The sequence below is a fragment of the Pimephales promelas genome, chromosome 21 (assembly GCF_988280905.1).
Source record: "Pimephales promelas chromosome 21, fPimPro1.hap1.1, whole genome shotgun sequence".
Classification (NCBI taxonomy): domain Eukaryota; kingdom Metazoa; phylum Chordata; class Actinopteri; order Cypriniformes; family Leuciscidae; genus Pimephales; species Pimephales promelas.
The window spans coordinates 16,242,306-16,261,033 of NC_142789.1; positions in this window are offsets into that span (position 1 = coordinate 16,242,306).

Sequence of the window (18,728 nt, forward strand, 5' to 3'; positions counted from 1 at the left end):
ATGGCACAAAATTTGACCTTTTTTGCATTTTTATCAGACAAATGTGTTTTCGTGTGTGGGGACGGGCACATAGCGGAGTGTGCTTGCAGGCATTGTAACTGAAGGGGTGACTGAAAGAATAGCCCTGGGATAACAACCCTGCAGATGTGGTCTATATGCACAGGAGAAAAACATGTTTTTAGAAATCTGTGAACAAATATTTCTGAGCGAACAGATCCGCAGAGCTCTGTTCCCCTCCACCTGGACGGCTGCATTATGGCACATGCCTGGGATAAGAGGAAAAACATGTCAGAAACCAACTTTTTACTCATAAACACACACATGTATTCACAGAACTGAACCTAAACAGGAAACTGATTGGGAAAGAGGGTCAATGACTTTTTTCCCAGAGCTCGTATGAGTCTCTCACCACTCTTCTCATAACACCTGCCTTTAAAAGAACACACTGAATGTTTCTAAATTCTGACGAGCTGAAAAAAGCAGGGTATTATTGTACTGAAAAAGGTACATTCGGACAGTTACAACCTCAACATGTTTTCACAGAAGGAAGTCTCACTGATTTGTGTCAAATTCTGTTATATAATTACATTTAGGACATAACAAGAAAACTATATGGACCCTTTTCACAGATTGTGATGATTGTAAATCAATGTAATACACATTTATAATGCTATATTGTGCACCTTGCCAGTAAATTATACTTCTAATACAACAGCTGAGGGAGTGATTTGACATCTTTGACAAACTTGACAACATAATCAATCTATATTATTTCCCCTCTTTTGGAAAGGCATGGAAGCTTTTTACCTTTGATATTGGAGCAAATGGAAATTCAAAAATGATATTTGCTTTCGTCTCCTGTTCTCAATTAAACGAATTTTACCTAACTATGACGATTTGCTTTTCTAAAAACACCAGAAATGTGAAATGGGTCCATTTGTAAAATGATGATCACTTCATGACTATCGATTTAAGCTATTCTAATTAAGACACTTTTTTTTTGCACCAATCAGTTCAATTACTCATTAATATGAAAGTACTCTACAACAGAAAACAGATTTCTCCACTCCATTGTGGGGTCTCCAGGTGTCAGACAGTCATATTCCCCTATAGGAAAGAACATGAAAGAAAAATGGTATCAGCACTCTTAGGCAACTCAAAAGCACAGCTACAGAAACAACACTCTCACCTTCCCCCCAGTCCCTCGACCAATGACACACTGCTGGAGAAAAACAGGTGAAGCCAGGAGTCAGCACTTCATCAAAAATAGCAAACAAAGACTGCTCTCCCTGTGGAGTCCAAGACCTCTCAAGCCAAATCAATACGACACCGCTGGCAATGCGGGGTTATTGAAGAGTGCATATGTGTAGTTAAAAATTATAGAGCAACTGTGACGATCTGCATGCAGCCGTTTTTAACCTTGTGTTCATTTGCGTTAATAGGGTCAATGTCTTTTTGTAATGATCAATTGGTTTTTTACAAGAGGAAAACCTCAGGATGACGAGCAAGTTTGTATCTATAGCACAAATGTCATTTCTCGTGCAATTTATATGCCAAAAACAATTTTTGCGTGTATATGGTACGCGTTTTTCGCGTGCATACTGTATGATACACACTTTATGGCGTATAATACGCGGGAACTCCCCTCTAAACCTAGCCCAGGGTTTTTTTAGTGCGTAGCATATGCACGCAAAAAACATTTTTGCCGTATAAATTCCACGAGAAATGACATTCGTGGTATAGATACGCATTTTCATGAGACTGTGTTGGGATGACACAACTGCACAGATATCATAATGAAGAAAAAAACTTTGCTTGAAAATGGCAGCAATATGAAACCAGGAAAAATTCAAAGAACTTTCAAACAAATTTGAAAAGATTTGTCTTTTTTTTAAAATTTTGAACAAGGACTCTTATTTGACTAAAATTCAGTGCATCAAAAAATGTCATATTACGTTAAATGTAAAACTTGGAGAGTTTTTGAGTTGTGTGTGCCATAAACTGGGGGTGGGGAGAACAATTATAGCTGTGAATGATATTCTTTTTTTTTTTTTACATCAGCTTCTTGTTGTTAAAGTAGTCCATAGTAGCCTAGTATATATATATATATATATATATATATATATATGAATAACCATTTGAAGCTTATTGCATGTTTTATACACAGTGAAAAAAGCATGTATTTGATCGACATTCCAGAATAATCAGCAAGCTGTGGATTTGGGATGTTTATATACAGTTGTCAAAGAATGGGACGCTTCATTTAATTTAAAATTATTTAGGGATACATAAAGCTGTTTAGGGATACATAAAGCTGTCCTCCATTCCTATTCTTTCCAACAGCAAAGCACTTGAACTCAATGAGCTCGTGATCCCTAATTCAGAAGTGGGAACAAATTTACAATATTTCATGCAGATATATTGCAATTTTCACATGTTGAGAGGGTAAAAAATGACTATGAAGTAACTGCGTAGGGAGAGATAGAGTGATTAGTGAGATTTCTAACAGGTGGGTTATGCTAAGCAGGAGGTCATGTCTTGATTCTTGGTAACGAGTCTCTTGTTTTGCCTCCATACCCCTCTCAGAAAGACACAATCCTCAGAGCCGCACTGTAATAACATCGATTTACCGTTCATAAATAAAAGTCTCAAGAAGCCTCATAAAAAGACTTGTGGCTTGGCCTTTAAAAGCGCAGCACAATGGGCCAGTCAAACACTAGCCTATAGCCTTTAGCACAAAAGATTTATGGACCCCGGAGAGTTTGATTTCTTTTGAAAAATGGTGCAGAGTGCCTGGCTGCCCTTTTCCGTCACATTCATTCTCACTTTCTGTTTTGCTTATTCTAATGCAAACACAAACACATGCGCCTTACAGCTGCACCCTCATTAGGCCACAATGATATTTATTCGGATCCAAGACACAAAAGATCTCAGGTCTGTGCAAAAGAATAATTTCCAAGCTGATTGGCAAGACCAATTTGCTGATCTTTCGTTCTGCAGGTCCTAAGGGGAACAATACCACTGTGTAAAAAAAAGTCCCCTAGGCTGAATTTACTTTTTCCTGTGACTGTTTTAACATCTTTCAGCCAAATGAGACTGAACGGATGCAGATACTAAGTTTAAAAATATCGGTGTTTTCTAACCTCTTTTGGCCCCGGCTGTCAGACGCTCCCATTTATCTAAAAGTCTTAACCAATGAAGGTGAAATTAGGCAGGCACAATCATAGGCAAATCACATTTCTCAATAGATAGGCCTACTTGATGTGAATTTATTGCCACGTACAAAACTGTATAGTTCAATGCAAACAAAGCATCTTGATATGTTCTGTAAAGCTTATTGGACATGGATCAGGTAAATTATTATTATTATTATTATTATTATTTGTACTTCATTAAAATGGGAATAAAATAAAGTAGCTGTTGCATATGATATGAAATCCCTTGTTAAAAGTTTAGCATTGACACTTTAACATACTTTTAAAAAGACTACATATGGAAATATTATACTTTAAAAGAATATACTTAAATGTGAACTGAATGTAAATTTGGTTAAATTCTGACATATTTCATTGCAATCAAATAAATGTATTATAGTGTGAATTTTTATTAAATGCCGATCACTTTAAGTAGGACTTAAGTATATCATTATTTGTATTTTTTATTTTATTTTTACTTTATTATCTTGGTTGAAATATGGTTAAAGTGTATGGACAAATGTACTGACAATCATTGCAGGTAAACTAAAATATACTTTAATGTTATTTCTATTGAAACTTAAATGTAATGTAGGCTACTTAAATATATTTATAATTACACATTTATAACGATGATGCAATTTAGTATATTTAAAATACATTAACTTTTGTACACATTTGTAATGATGAAGATGCAATTTAGTTAAGATATATTAACTTTAACTACAGTTAAAATGATTAAAATTAGCCTATTTTACATGTCCTTTAGAATGTTAGTCAACAAAAGTGTACTTTTTTGTATTTAAGAACACATTATTACAAAACTGCACTTTTTAAAAATGAAAGTGTATCTATTTTAGGACACTTACTGTAAGTGAACTTGTATTTCATTAATATTCCATTATCTGCAATAGACTTTTAAAATTTCAAGTGCACTATTGCACATTGAGAACATTAAATGCACTTATTTTTTACGAGGTTGGCTGTTTCCAAAGCCTTTGACTTACAGATTGGACAGATAAGAATATTTTGCCCAGTTCACATGAAAAAAAAAAAAAAACAAAAACAAAAAAAACAAGCTTTGATTGATAGACTGTAAAGCTGGTTTTCTGAGTGTTAAGCAACAGATGGGTGATTGTTATAGGCTCGGTTTATTATTTTTTAAAACCTTTTGCTTTTTTTCTTCTAAATAAATCCTTTGGAATCAAAATTATTTGGGGGAAAGACAAGAGCAGACAAGTGCAGCACAAAAACGCCATTATCAACATTGCATGGAAACAAGGTAGGACCGATTCAGATCAGTCACTTTCAAAAAGACTGGAGATAAACAACCAAACAACCTTGCAAAAGATTTATTGATGAGCCAATAATCAATAATTTCACAACAATGGACTGCAATTAGTGCACAATACAAATAGTTTCACACCTAATCGGTCCACTTTTGCTAAATCATTGAAAAAAATCTGTCCAGTCCCTTTCTCCAAATCTCAATTCTGCCATCTATATTGAAACACAACTGATCTTTCTGAGGTGAGATGATTGGAAGCAAGTGTAAAGTAAGGTGACGCACACCAGTGCTCTGTTGGTATTCCCTCAGGAGCTAGTGTCTCAGGTCCATTCAATGAGATGGGGACAACCTTTGCTGAGGTCATCTTTAAAAACCATGCCTGTTTTATACACATTAAACACACACATCTCTTTCCAGCTTGAACGTACAGTCAAGGATGAACAGGCAATGACAGATCATCCTTTTATTAACACACTTGCACCACATCAGCAGAAAGGTTTTGCTGAATTTCTATTCATGTTGTCTTCTTCAGAACCATTAATAATATAGACATGCCAGATTTGCACAGCAGAGACAATTTCAGTTTTAGTGTTTCTCTCTTACTTTTACACCTTCTTAAAGTATTTCACATCCATTATTATAAGAGTATCACCTCTTCAGTTACAACTTTTTGTCATGGTCTTCAAGTATACCACCGTTCCAAGGAATCCACATAATCACGTAATCAATAGACCCTAAAATTTTAAAACGTTACATTTTGAGAGCAAGTAAATCATTTTCATTTTTGGGCAAAAAGACTTGCCATCCAAAATGCTGAATTCTTCATATTCTATTCTATGACAAGCTTTTATAACCTACATTCCTACGGCAACACAGGTTAAAAGTGAATTTCTATCAACTACAGACAGTCTCTACATGTTCTCCAACTGTTTATTTGTTTACAGAGTTCCCTCAGCAAATAGCACAAATCGGTCAATCAGCTACAAAGGCAAAAAGAGAAACTGACATAGAGAAATAAAGATGACATAAAAATAAACCTCTTCTTTATTATGTTGTTCATCTTGTCAGAATATATCCCACACCTAGGACCCCATACAATAAAGGTAAGATTAAAAAACTAGTCCGCCGTCTCCTTGGCCACCCATAAAAGTAGACTATGTGCTGTGAGCTACAGTGGTAGCTGTGGGAGTTCATGTGACAGTTTATGGAGTTTGTCTGCATATATATACATGCTCAAAAGAGGTTTTCTGCAACATAACTATATTCATTTTGTATATTTGTTTTTATGTGTGAGCCCAAGTACAAAGGCATTAGATATGTGCCAGCTGGGCTCACCACAGGAGTGGATGACTATGTCCCCCTTTCCCTTTAGTTTCCTCTCTATCTCTCTCTCTCTTTCATTTATTACTTCATTTATAACCCCTCTACTGCTAATTCATTTAGACCCATGGGCGCTCTGAATATATTTGGACGTTATCAAAAAACTGTGTGTAACTCTACAAGAGGCAGCTTCACAAATTTGATCATGTGTTGATGATTAGATGAGGATCATCTAAACAAATGGCCCATAGGCTCATGAAGTGCCGTCATAAAGCTTAATTGTGTCCATGACTGTCTCTGTGAGGGATGGTCTATGCGACATGTGAAGAGGTTTTTCACCTGCCATGAACTCCTGCTGCGTTTACCTGAACTGACCTTGAACTGACCAAGAGAAGACAAGAAACAGATATTGTAAACCTCAAGCATACACTTGAGTACATCAACACTCTCATACATCATCTTTAAAAAATATTTGTAACCATTTAGGGTGCAATTTTAAATCCAAGCCATTGCTATTACTTTTTTAACACTATAGGTGATGCAAGAAATTGATGGATGGGAATACTAACGGAATAGAGTAACAATATAATTTAATTAACATATCTGATATTACAGTTTTTTTTATTCGCTTTGGTACTATTTTCACAAGTAAGGTGTACATTTTCAAAACTCTTAGTGCTAATATCACAACAGATCATCAAAAGTGCACTTTTTTCAAACATTTCATCATGTTTTCAACTGTGTTAGTACAATTCACACAATCACAAAGTATCCTTTTCACAACACAAAATAAGTGTTTCATCTACATTATTGTTTCATTCACAGTAACTGCCTTTCATAAAGCTCTTACTATCAAACTTTTGATTTGCATCTCTTTTTGTTCAGTTTAATACTTTTGTCTATTATTTAATCCAACAGATCTTAATGGTTAATCAATTAATCATTTGGTAAACCTATAGATTTTCATTTCAGCAATATACAGTATATGGATTTTGAGAACTACAGAAATAAAATGTGTGTTTGTATGAATATTTAAATTACATGTAACCAGACATGTTTTTCACATGTTTTTTTTTTTCACAATTTTTTCACAGTCTGACCACAATTGGCCACTGTAATGTGTGCACTAAATGTTATTTTTTGTTCTTCTTTAGTTACATTTCATTATAGAAAGTATACCTATATTACAATTATATCTGAAAAATAAAAACTATAATTTGCCTAAATGATTGTAAAGGATGTCTTCATTGATCCTTCATTTGTAGGCCTACATATATGATGGATATTTGGAAATTATAGATTATGTAAATGTTGGGTACTGTAAGTATTGCCTAATGTTACAGTAAAACTGTGTAATCTGTCTTTTATAGTACTGTAGCATATTCATTTCAGCACTTCTAAGGCCGATTTGAAACATGTATCTTGCATTGTTTGCTGTTGGATGAACTGATTGTTAAAAGTACTAAACTGAAAGAAGACCATATTGTTGTGTTTCAGTGATTAAACCAAATGTTCTCATTACATATTACAATAATCTTGTGTTTGAAATAATTATTATGTGGACTGAAAACATGTGCAACTGACTGAAAGCATTACATCAGGTTTTGAAAGAATGACTAGCTGCGTTACAAGTGTGATCAGTTTGGATTTTTGTACTAAGAGTTTTGAAAATGTACACCTTACTTGTGAAAATAGTACCAAAGCGAATAAAAAAAACTGTAAGTGGCTTCAGTACAATTCAATAAATTTCAGCTTTATTTTGTCATATATGTTTGATTAATAATAATAAATTCACTTAAAAGAAGATTTAAAGCTATTACAACCCACGCAACCCATTATTTTTTTATTTCATTTTTATGAAACTCACCCTATTAGATAAATTCCACTTGACTGCAATGCATTTCTTTAGTTTCTTTTTACAGCCACTAAATATGTGCCATTAGAGTAAAAAGACGCTCTGTGAACTTGATAATGAGCTGTAAATAACCCTCTGTAAAAGTTTGGATGATGCTAATCAGTGTACTCAAAAACATCTTTGAATATGCTGTACCACAGTAATGGTTCTATTAATTATGGATCACTTAAATCTGTGTGATATGGAAGCTACAATAAATATATGCTGATGAGGGCAATCACAGGCTGTATAACCACCGTCTCAGGTCTCTCAGAGCTGGAATCATATCATGTGTTAATAGTTTTTATACATGAAAGACTATAATTCACCTGCTGTTTATTACACAATGCACAGGGGAAGTGCTGAGCCAGCACTGGGGCTCATTTCACACATTATTCAGAGCTACTGAAATGGCCTGAACCCCATTTTTTCCCCAACCCAAAACATGTCTGATTTGATTTATGGGGCAGCTTTTACACAGCTTACTCTGTAACCTCACACATGGACTAATCGTGTGTGTGTGGTCCTGGTAATAAACCCTAGCCTATATCATGGGGACCACAAAAAAAAAATGCCATTCATTTTTGACCTTATGGGGACATTTTTTGGTCTCCATGAGGTAAAAGAAAACAGCTTAAACAGCTTTTTGTTGTTTTTTTGTTTTTGTTTTTTAATGGCAGAACATTTTCTGCGATGGGTAGGGTTTCTTTGGAAAGTCTCCATATGTGCGTTTGCTTTTCTAGACAGATTATGCAGTTTATCCAGATTTGGAATTATGGAATAATTCAGTATACAATATGCATATTTTGGCTAATAATAATAATACTTTGTTACATTTATGTAGCGCTTTACATAAAACGGGAGGCATCTCCTCAAACACCACCAATGTGCAGCATTCACCGATATTGCAACAGCAGCCATATTGCGCCAGAACGCCCACCACAGACCAGTGATGAAGACTATCAGTGTGTATGGGTATGATTCCCATGATGGACAGAGGCCAATGGGCAAATTTGGCCAGGATAACGGGGTTAAACCACAACTCTCGCCGATCGATTACATCCAAGCACAGTCGACGTCGAACAACTTATCTCTTTGGGTTTGAGACTTTGAGCTTTGTTACTCTACACAGATCTTATACATGCACAAACAGCTACAATACAGTGAGGAAATTAAGTATTTGAACACCCTGCTATTTTGCAAGTTCTCCTACTTAGAAATCATGGAGGGGTCTGAAATTGTCATCGTAGGTGCATGTCCACTGTGAAAGACATAATCTAAAAAAAAAAATCCAGAAATGAAAATGTATGATTTTTTAACTATTTATTTGTATGATACAGCTGCAAATAAGTATTTGAACACCTGAGAAAATCAATTTTAATATTTGGTACAATAGACTTTGTTAGCAATTACAGAGGTCAAACGTTTCTTGTAGTTTTTCTCCAGGTTTGCACACACTGCAGGAGGGATTTTGGCCCACTCCTCCACACAGATCTTCTCTAGATCAGTCAGGTTTCTGGGCTGTCACTGAGAAACACAGAGTTTGAGCTCCCTCCAAAGATTCTCTATTTGGTTTAGGTCTGGTCTCTATTGAGTCGAGCCGAGCCGAGTCAAATCGAGCTGGTACTGGTAATGTAAAAGCGCCATAACTAGCCAATGTAAAAGGTCAAGTTGTGCCCCTCGCTTCCCTATTTGGAGAAAAATATAATAAAATTCATTCAAAAGGGAGGCAATGACGACATAAAAAAAATAAATAGTCAGTACATGGAAGTAAACCACTAAAAAGTGCAAATATACAACGAGTCATAATCATATTATAAGGGCTTTTCCTTGACAAACTCATTTTGTTTTATTTCCAATTCTTGGAACAGCATGTGAGTCTGTCCAGGCTGGTTAAAACACTGTAGGGGCTCTCTCAGTATATAACAACAGCATGATTTTGTGACACTCATAATGTTTTCCTTCTAATGCTTAAGGGGAGCAGAACCCATAAAAGCACACAAACCATTCTCATGGCATACTGTCCATTGAGCTGATATTGAACCTCCATTCTCACTTCCTGCTTGTGTTTAAGGAGAAGGAGAAAATGAATGGCTTTCTAGCTGTGTCGCAGTATGTGAAGATGTCTGAGACAGATACCATGGTTTTAATTACTAGCAGAATGAAGCGTCCGCAGTGAGCTGAAGCTGAGAATGGCTTTACTGTGTGGTTATGATAGCGTATATTTCAGCTTCCGTCTCTGCTCACATCAATCAACCATGTTATGAATGATGTGGTGAGGTATGATGTTAAGCAGAAGAGACTTACAACCAGAGCAGTACAGTTAATATAATATGACATAATTTAAAGGTCCCCTGACATGACATTTTCACTTTCTGACGTTTTTTTAACATTAATGTTAGTTCCCCTAGCTTGTATTTAGTCCCCTCGCATCTAGAATTTTCAATTGATGTAAACCGTGCTTTGGCTATCTTTCTCTTCTCTGCAGCTCAGACGCGCTGATCTTGAATCTCCTCGTCATTACGTCATAACGAGGAAAGGTTACCTCCCCTTTCTCTGCTTTGCCCACCCGGAGAATAGAGTGCCGAAGTGATGACGTCACTTTGTAGGACAACTCGGAAGCTAGCGGCGCATGGGTTCCCTCGGTCGAAAAGCAATGCATTTTCCCCATAGACTTTTGGAAAATCGCAAAAAATAAGATCTGTGTTTAACAAAGGGTTGTGACCCTTACACGTTTTGTCTTGCAAGATAATCTTTACAAGTTAATCCAAAATGTATACATTTTGAAGCCTATATAAAGATTTAAAAAAACACAATCAGACACAATAAAGTTTAAAAAACCACAATCAGGTTATAAATGTGTGTTCTATGTCATAGATTAAAATGTGAAAATATTTAGAGAGGCTTTGTTCACCACAGAACTTATTTCAGGCGATTTAGCAAAAACCCATTCAAAAATCCCATAGGCTTTAGAGCGAGGGAACCGTAGTGCTAAAATGCTAACTCACTTCCGCCTTTTGGCCTACAGAGTGACGTCGTAACTTCGGCACTCTATTTGGCTCGCCCTAGAGAAAGCTAGGAACAGGAAGTATGAACACGCAAGTGCGATTTTAGTTTTTCCTCGAGATATATCATGTCTTCCGAACAAGCGAAGCGGCAGTTGACACAAGCATATTTTTTAGTTCCTTCATCCGAGCCTCTGAAGAAACACTGGGTTAATTTTATTTTCTCTGGAAATGCGCCGACACAACTTCCCCATCGACGACTGTTTCCTCAACGTCTGAAAATAAATCGATCGAGCTACCCAGAAACAATTTCTGATGTGTTGCCTAATTGTTCAAGTTCAAACAGGTAATCTTTCTCTCAAAATCGTTCACTACTGTTTATGCATAAGTCAAGCCAGTGACAAAAATGTCAACTTCACATCATTTCTTTTAGTAGGATGAAAATAATCTTATTTAAATTGTGATCAAATTATACAGAAAGCGATCAAAGAACAATCTTTCCACACAGCGCGAGTTTATCTGGACAACTCATTATGAAATCAATGACGCAAGTTACACTGCACAACAAAGCTCTTACTGTATGTACATTATGGTGTCTGCATTGGTGAAAGCATTAGAGAGAGTGCAGAAACTGCGTTACAATGATAAGATCTTCATTCTCGCGATCAACAGACTGTCATCTGCTTGCTCAATGCTCATCACGACAATATTTTATGTGATGGGATTGGGAATAGATCTAAATACTTAAAAAACTTCTCACGATTCGTTAATCTCGATAGCTGTAATAGTAAAAGTGTATAATAGCTGTAGTAAAATTATTCGAGAGTGTAATATGTAGCTATTTCATGCGCAAGCATGTCAACCAATCACAGCAGTGGGCGGTTACACTGAATCCCACAGCAGACACGCCCCTTCAAACAGAGTGTTCAAATCAGAGGCTACAATCAGGCTAGGAACAAAATGCCCTTTATTACTGAATTATGACATACTAAAACTATAAGGGCAACCCAGGAAACATTATAAAATAAAAAAATAGCCCCATGTCTTTAATATGTAAACCATTTGAACATTACTTGTTTTTTATTATAAATTTGAATGTGTAAATCTTAAAAACAGATTGAAATATTTTAATGCATAATATAGTATAACAATGTTTTATATAATTTGATTTTATAAAATATATCATAGCACTAAGAGGAAAAAAAAGATCAAATTTGTCATTGCAAACAATTATTGACGACTGTGGCCAATAAAACTCATCATCATGAAAGCGAACAAGAAAACAAACATAAAGATGATGAGTGGAACTAATATATGGCTCCTACAGATCGATCTGCTGTAAACTAACTTCAACCTGATTCTAAGCACACTGTGAATCTTTACACACACTCAGTTCTTTTACAACCAGACTTTCTGCACAGACCATGTCCAGCATCAACTCCCCTCGGCTCCCAGCAAACGCTGGGGTGAAGTATCCCGATCTTCAAGCAAAACAAACTAGATGAAATATTTTGATTTCTGAATTATATCAATCCACAATCTGATTTGTTATGCAGTGTGGAATTAAACCACACATTGGCCAGAGGATAAATGGTCCTCCCCTGACCGAGCCTGCCTGGTTTCTCCCAAGTTTTTTTTTTTCTCCATTTCTGTCAACAATGGAGTTTGGTTCCTTGCCACTGTCGCTTTTTGGCTTCCTTGGTTGGGGACACTTAAAGGTGCATTGCACAACTTTTCATGTTAAAAATTCCTGTTTGTCTAACCCATGCAAACAATTGCCTGATGGGCTGAATGAGCCCTTCTCCGATCACTGCGATTGCCTCTATAATCCTGTACAGTAAAATAAATAAGAGGGATTCGGGACGGAATTTGACGTCATGCACGTTCACGGCACGCTCACCTGGCTATGCTGGCAGGTTTGTGTATTCGCCGCCATTCTCCGTGTCAGCGAAAACAACTCGAGCGACACAACTTTAGTCAACTTTCGACAAAAGTAGAAGATGTATCTCAAAGAGACAGGCTTGTAGTTCATTACAAAGCCCAACGCAAACTCCACGTAAGACAAAGAAAAAAAAACGTTTGTCTAGTGCCAGACGTCGGAATAAGACGAGAGTCAACATCGGGAAGGCTTTCAAGAAATGGAGAGATCTCCGGGCTGCTCTAGGGCTCAAACGGGATACAAAGTAATAACTTATATTGTTCATGAACATGTTTCTATAATAATACGATCATAAGTGGATAGAGTAAGCACATAAAACAGTTCAACATGGAGATAGATGGAAACAAAAAACGAAGTTTTCTACTACCCCCGTGTGTAATTTACTCAGATGTCTTTTATTTCATATATTTAAAATGACTTGCAGATTTATAACTTTATTACCTCTGAAGACATTATGACTGTAACAAAAGATTTGTGTGGCTGATGCTCCTTTGGTTATGAACAGCGTGCGTGTGAGCGTGTACACCTCTGGTTGCAGTTTCGCTTGTCGCCAGAGGGGGCATAGTTCTGCGAAAACTCAGAGACTTGCGCAATGCACCTTTAATTATATTGACTGCACTGACACTATTGAATGAGAACCAAGCTGGATGATGACATCAGTGTTTTCTCCAGAGCTGCTTTACAGATGAAATAAACTGGATTGGAGGACCTTGCTTAAAAGCTTTGTGTCACATTAAGCTAATAGCATCATGTTTAAATAGATTTCCCCACTATGACTGCCACAGGCATGTCAAGTAGACCCTCAAACTATTATTACAAGCAGTCAGTAATGAAATGTATGACAGTGAACGTGTACTACTACAAAGACACTGTTTTACACACATGTAGCATTCTCACCAGAGCATTAAAGTTGTATGTTTAGCAGATCTGTGGATGCTGTTTGTACATTGTTTGAAAAGCACAGAGAATTATAGGATATTGCAGGATTATGGTTGCATGACTGAACTAATAATTTAGAATTCCACAGTGACACACATTTGAGGAAATGTAAAATATTTGTGTTTTTCGAAGGAAAGATTAAACAAAATTGGGATTTGCAGAGACAGATTTGCTCTGATTCAACACTGACCCATACTTCACCTCGACATAAAAAAATAAAAGATTAAAATGTTATGAATGTGTTTAAAGCCATCACCACATGGTCACTCATATAATTCAACATTTTCTAAATGCTGTGGGTGGCTGATGGGGATCATGATTTAAAGATTAAAGTGATTAATTACCATATCTGACCATATGATTTTATCCACTGTTCACTGAAAAAAATAATATGCTTATCTAATCAATAAAATTGTGGCAACATATTACAAGAAATATTATTAATTAAATTGTACAAATTAGAATTAATTAGAATGTTAATTTGATTAACTATTACTCAATTCTAATTTGTTCAATTTAATAAATAATATTGCTTGTAATCTGTTGCCACAATTTTATTGATTAGATAAAGTATATTAATTTTTACAGTGGCATCTTTAAGATTTTTTTGAATATTGCATTACCCTTGAAGCCACTGTATACATCAAAAACCATGTAATATGAAAGATTTAGCAGTTTTCTCACAAAAACACTGCATTTTGAATGTTTATATGTGCATCTGCTCATAACTAGATAGAAATTCAAGATTTATTTTTATCAACAGAAGAAAATTGTCCAACTATGCTTCATCTTTTATTCATTTGTATTTGAAATGGAAATCTGCTTGTGGCTCCAGCAGTTTAATAAAAGGATTTGTCTGACATTTAGTATCACTTTTAGTGCAAAAACATAATCTGTTAATTTCAGATCAAACATAACCATAACAGAGAAATTGCTGTTTCTTTATTAAAAATGCAAGATGCCCATTTCTGCTTGTGGAGATGCTCCTTCCTGCAGGAGTTAGTTAGATCTAATAAAGCTTAACCAGATAATCAAAGTCTTTAGGTTATGCAGTGGCCTAAACCCTCACTATCTCAAGCTAAGCTATATCCCATAATGCATTATGTTCAGGAACTCACATGCCCTGAAACTGTGAGATGTTTCACAGACAAGGCTTAAGCTAGTCCCAGACTAAAATGCATGTTTGAGCTATTTTAATTAAAAGCAACTTGCACACTGAAATATCTTAAAACATGTCAGTGCCATTGTTTTGTCTCAAGATGCATATCAGAAATGCATTTTTTTCAGGGCCAATTTATAAAAGCTATTTAAACTAATCCTGGATTAATCAAAGCCCTGTCTGTGAAACCAGGCATATGTGTTGCACGATTGGTGCTCAGATCAGAACAATATCTGCAACTGTTTTTAATCACTTAATTAGAAGTACTAAAATAACTGAATTGTGTTGTCTGTTATATATAAACTACTGAACAGACATTTAAGTTTATTTTAATAAGCAGAGTATTGAAAATCAAGCTTTATGCAGTCATAACCTTTGACGAACAATGGAATCCATGTGCAAAAATGTTTCACATTTTCATCAAAGATTATATGTTTTGACCAATAGAGGATCAAAACATCACTGTTCGACCTATTGTATCAATATAAACAAGACAAAGCACACACAGCTGCATGGAATAACATTTAAAATTGTTATTTTAGTTTTTACATGTTTTACCGTATTAGTTGTATTAATTATTAAAACCTTTTTCTTTTTTATTTTATTTAAGTTTTTCATTTTGATGTTTGTTTAATGTATATTGGTAAAAAAGTTTCAAACAAAAAAAAATCACAGAAATTAGTTTTAAACTTTGTGTTGACATTATTTTAGTTCTTATGCAGTTGTATTAATTATTAAAGGTATTTTATTTTGATATTTATTTAATGTTTATTGGTGGAAAGTTACAAAAAAAAAAAGAAAATCACAGAAATCAGAGTTTTAAACATATACATTATATTTAGCTTGACCTCCTGAAGTGTCTGAAATAGGTTTAGCACCTCCTTTTCCCTGGTCATTTGCTAATAAATAAATAAATAAAAACAGAAACATAATCTTGTAAGGGTACTATGGTACAATCTAGCAAGCCATTATGGATTTACTCTAACTGTCGCCTCTGACAGTGATCTATGATAACAATCTAATGTCTAATACTTCTAAATATTACAGAGATCAACCCTACTTTATACAGCATTCTTTTACAATAGCTTCTTACACCGACCATTGCTGTTTTTATAGTTTCATTCAGTGATCATAAAATTGATAGCAGCCACTGTAGTATTCACAACTCTGCACTCAATACCCACACTAACCCCGACTGGTATGATCCTCCACATCCACGGCTGTGATGATTTAGTGGGTTGTGGTGTTCACAGAGAAAGCCAAAGGCTTTTTGTCTCCATTGGTGTTGAACGTCATCAGTCATCATGACACCGAACAGATAGGAGAGACAGAAAAAAGATAACTGTGGTGTCCTGTTATGATGCCTGCAAATGGAGTGTGAAGGCTTCTTTTTGGCTGCATCATTTCATGGCAGGAAACTGTTCAGCGATAAGACACTTGATGCTCTCCAAAGCATTTCTGTCAAATGCATCAAAACACTGAGAACATTAACCATGTTTCACACTGTTTTTTTTCCAGGGCCTGTGTGTGTGTTTTCATTATGCCAGTCGTTACTCACAATCAACCTAAAAAGATTTTTGTTCCTGCCTATCTGTCTGTTACGGAGCCCCCCTAGTCCCCCATAATAATTGATACTATCTCATGGCCTCAAGATAGTAACTCGTGGCCTCAAGATAGTAACTCGTGGCCTCAAGATACTATTTCGTGGCCTCAAGATACTAACTCGTGGCCTCAAGATAGAAACTTGTGGCCTCAAGATAGAAACTTGTGGCCTCAAGATAGAAACTCGTGGCCTCAAGATAGAAACTCGTGGCCTCAAGATAGAAACTCGTGGCCTCCAGATAGAAACTCGTGGCCTCAAGATAGAAACTCGTGGCCTCATGATAGAAACCCGTGGCCTCAAGATAGAAACCCGTGGCCTCAAGATAGAAACTCGTGGCCTCTAGATAGAAACTCGTGGCCTCAAGATAGTAACTCGTGGCCTCAAGATAGAAACTCGTGGCCTCATGATAGAAACCCGTGGCCTCAAGATAGAAACCTGTGGCCTCAAGATAGTAACTCGTGGCCTCAAGATAGTAAATCGTGGCCTCAAGATACTAACTCGTGGCCTCAAGATACTAACTTGTGGCCTCAAGATAGTAAATCGTGGCCTCAAGATACTAACTCGTGGCCTCAAGATACTAACTCGTGGCCTCAAGATACTATACTCAAGATAGTAACTCATGAGGGCACGAGTTACTATCTTGAGGCCACGAAATAGTATCTTGAGGCCACGAGTTAGTATATTGAGGCCACGAGTTAGTATCTTGCGGCCACGAGTTACTATCTTACTTACTTGTGTACTTTTTTTTTCATGTTGACTCACAATCACAACCACTTCTAAAAAAAAAACCCACTCATTATTCAATTCCATGTTTGCATTTAAAATGCACATTACGCAGACACTGATTCAGAATAAAATAGCCGACACCACTAAGTGTTAAATAATGCACACACACACACACACATAAAAAATGACTCAATAAAACAAGTCTGCATAAATGCTTTCTATTTTGCCTGAGGTAATATGAAATATCATCTTCCCCTACCCACCCACCCAGTAGCGACAAGCCCTTGTATTTACTCTCCTTATTACCTCTGTGGAGCATTTAATTTCCTGGGCATTTAGGGCTGTTATTGCTACAAACATAGGCACGTCAGAGTTGGCAATCACTCTGGGCAATGCAGCATGACAGTGACACATGGCGACATCATTCAGTCATGGGAACCATCCCTCTCGCGCATGTCTACGTGTGCGTGTGCATTAACCCAGCTGCTTATTTTCCCTAAGTACACCAGCTACCATCCATCACTTCATTGATTGGTGTTGAGAAACACCTATGCTTGGGAAAATGGTCCAAATGAAGTGTGTGCCATGGACAGGATTGATTCTAATCAAAGGTCCTCACAATCGTGCTATAATGAATATATCATGAGCCGCTGAGGAAATCCTGCATGCTGGCACTAGATTTGCTTTGAGTTCTCTAGGGGCCAGGCTGATGATCTCTCCTTAGCCTACTGGGCTAACCTTAGTTAGAATGGGTTTCCCACGAGTGGAAACGTGTGTTATCTGACGGGCTTGTCCTCGTCTCAGTAGAGAATGTACCACAGCATTCTTAAAGACTGCTTGATTCGGAGATGAATAGTCATCTCTTAGAGAAGACCTGGCAGCATGGTTGTAAACAACTTCAGCACTTTAAAATATATATTTTGAAGAGGTTAAACTGCTATCAGCCTGTTTTGAAAAAGTTGTAAAAATAGAAACCAGGAAACAACACTCAAAGCTTCTTAAGGGGCAATTCAAAGAATGAATGAATGAATGCTACCATTCGAAAACTTGATAAAAAATAATATTGTTGTTTTACAATTTAAACTGTTTTTATTCATATAAAATGTAGCTTAATTTAGTGATGGCAAAAAAAAAGAATTTTTAGCATCATTAGTCCAGTCTTCAATGTCACATGGTCTTTTAGAAATCTTTATAATACGCTGATTTGATACTCAAACAACATTTCTTATTATTATCAAAAGAATTTTCCATATGATTTTATGAATAGAAAGGTCAAAAGAACAGCATTCATTTGAAAGATAAATATTTTGTATGTAAAAATCTTTACAATTTAATGCATTCTTCCTGAATAAAAATATTAATTTATTTCCCCAATGTAACTGACCCAAACAATTGAATGTTCAGTAAGTGTCCTAATAATTTATAAAAAACAAAAAGGTTAGGTTTTTAATGAGGATGACGGCATCAAACTTGAACAAGTACATTTATATAAAACATATATAATAAATATTAATAACAAACAATAATTTTGACAGTTCTAAATTCCACAAAACACCCTAATGTACATAACCAATTCAAAAACATGGTAGTATAAGAAAATCTATTTGTTTACCTAAACACTCCCAACGAATTAATAAACTGAATGAATCAGTCTTTCATTA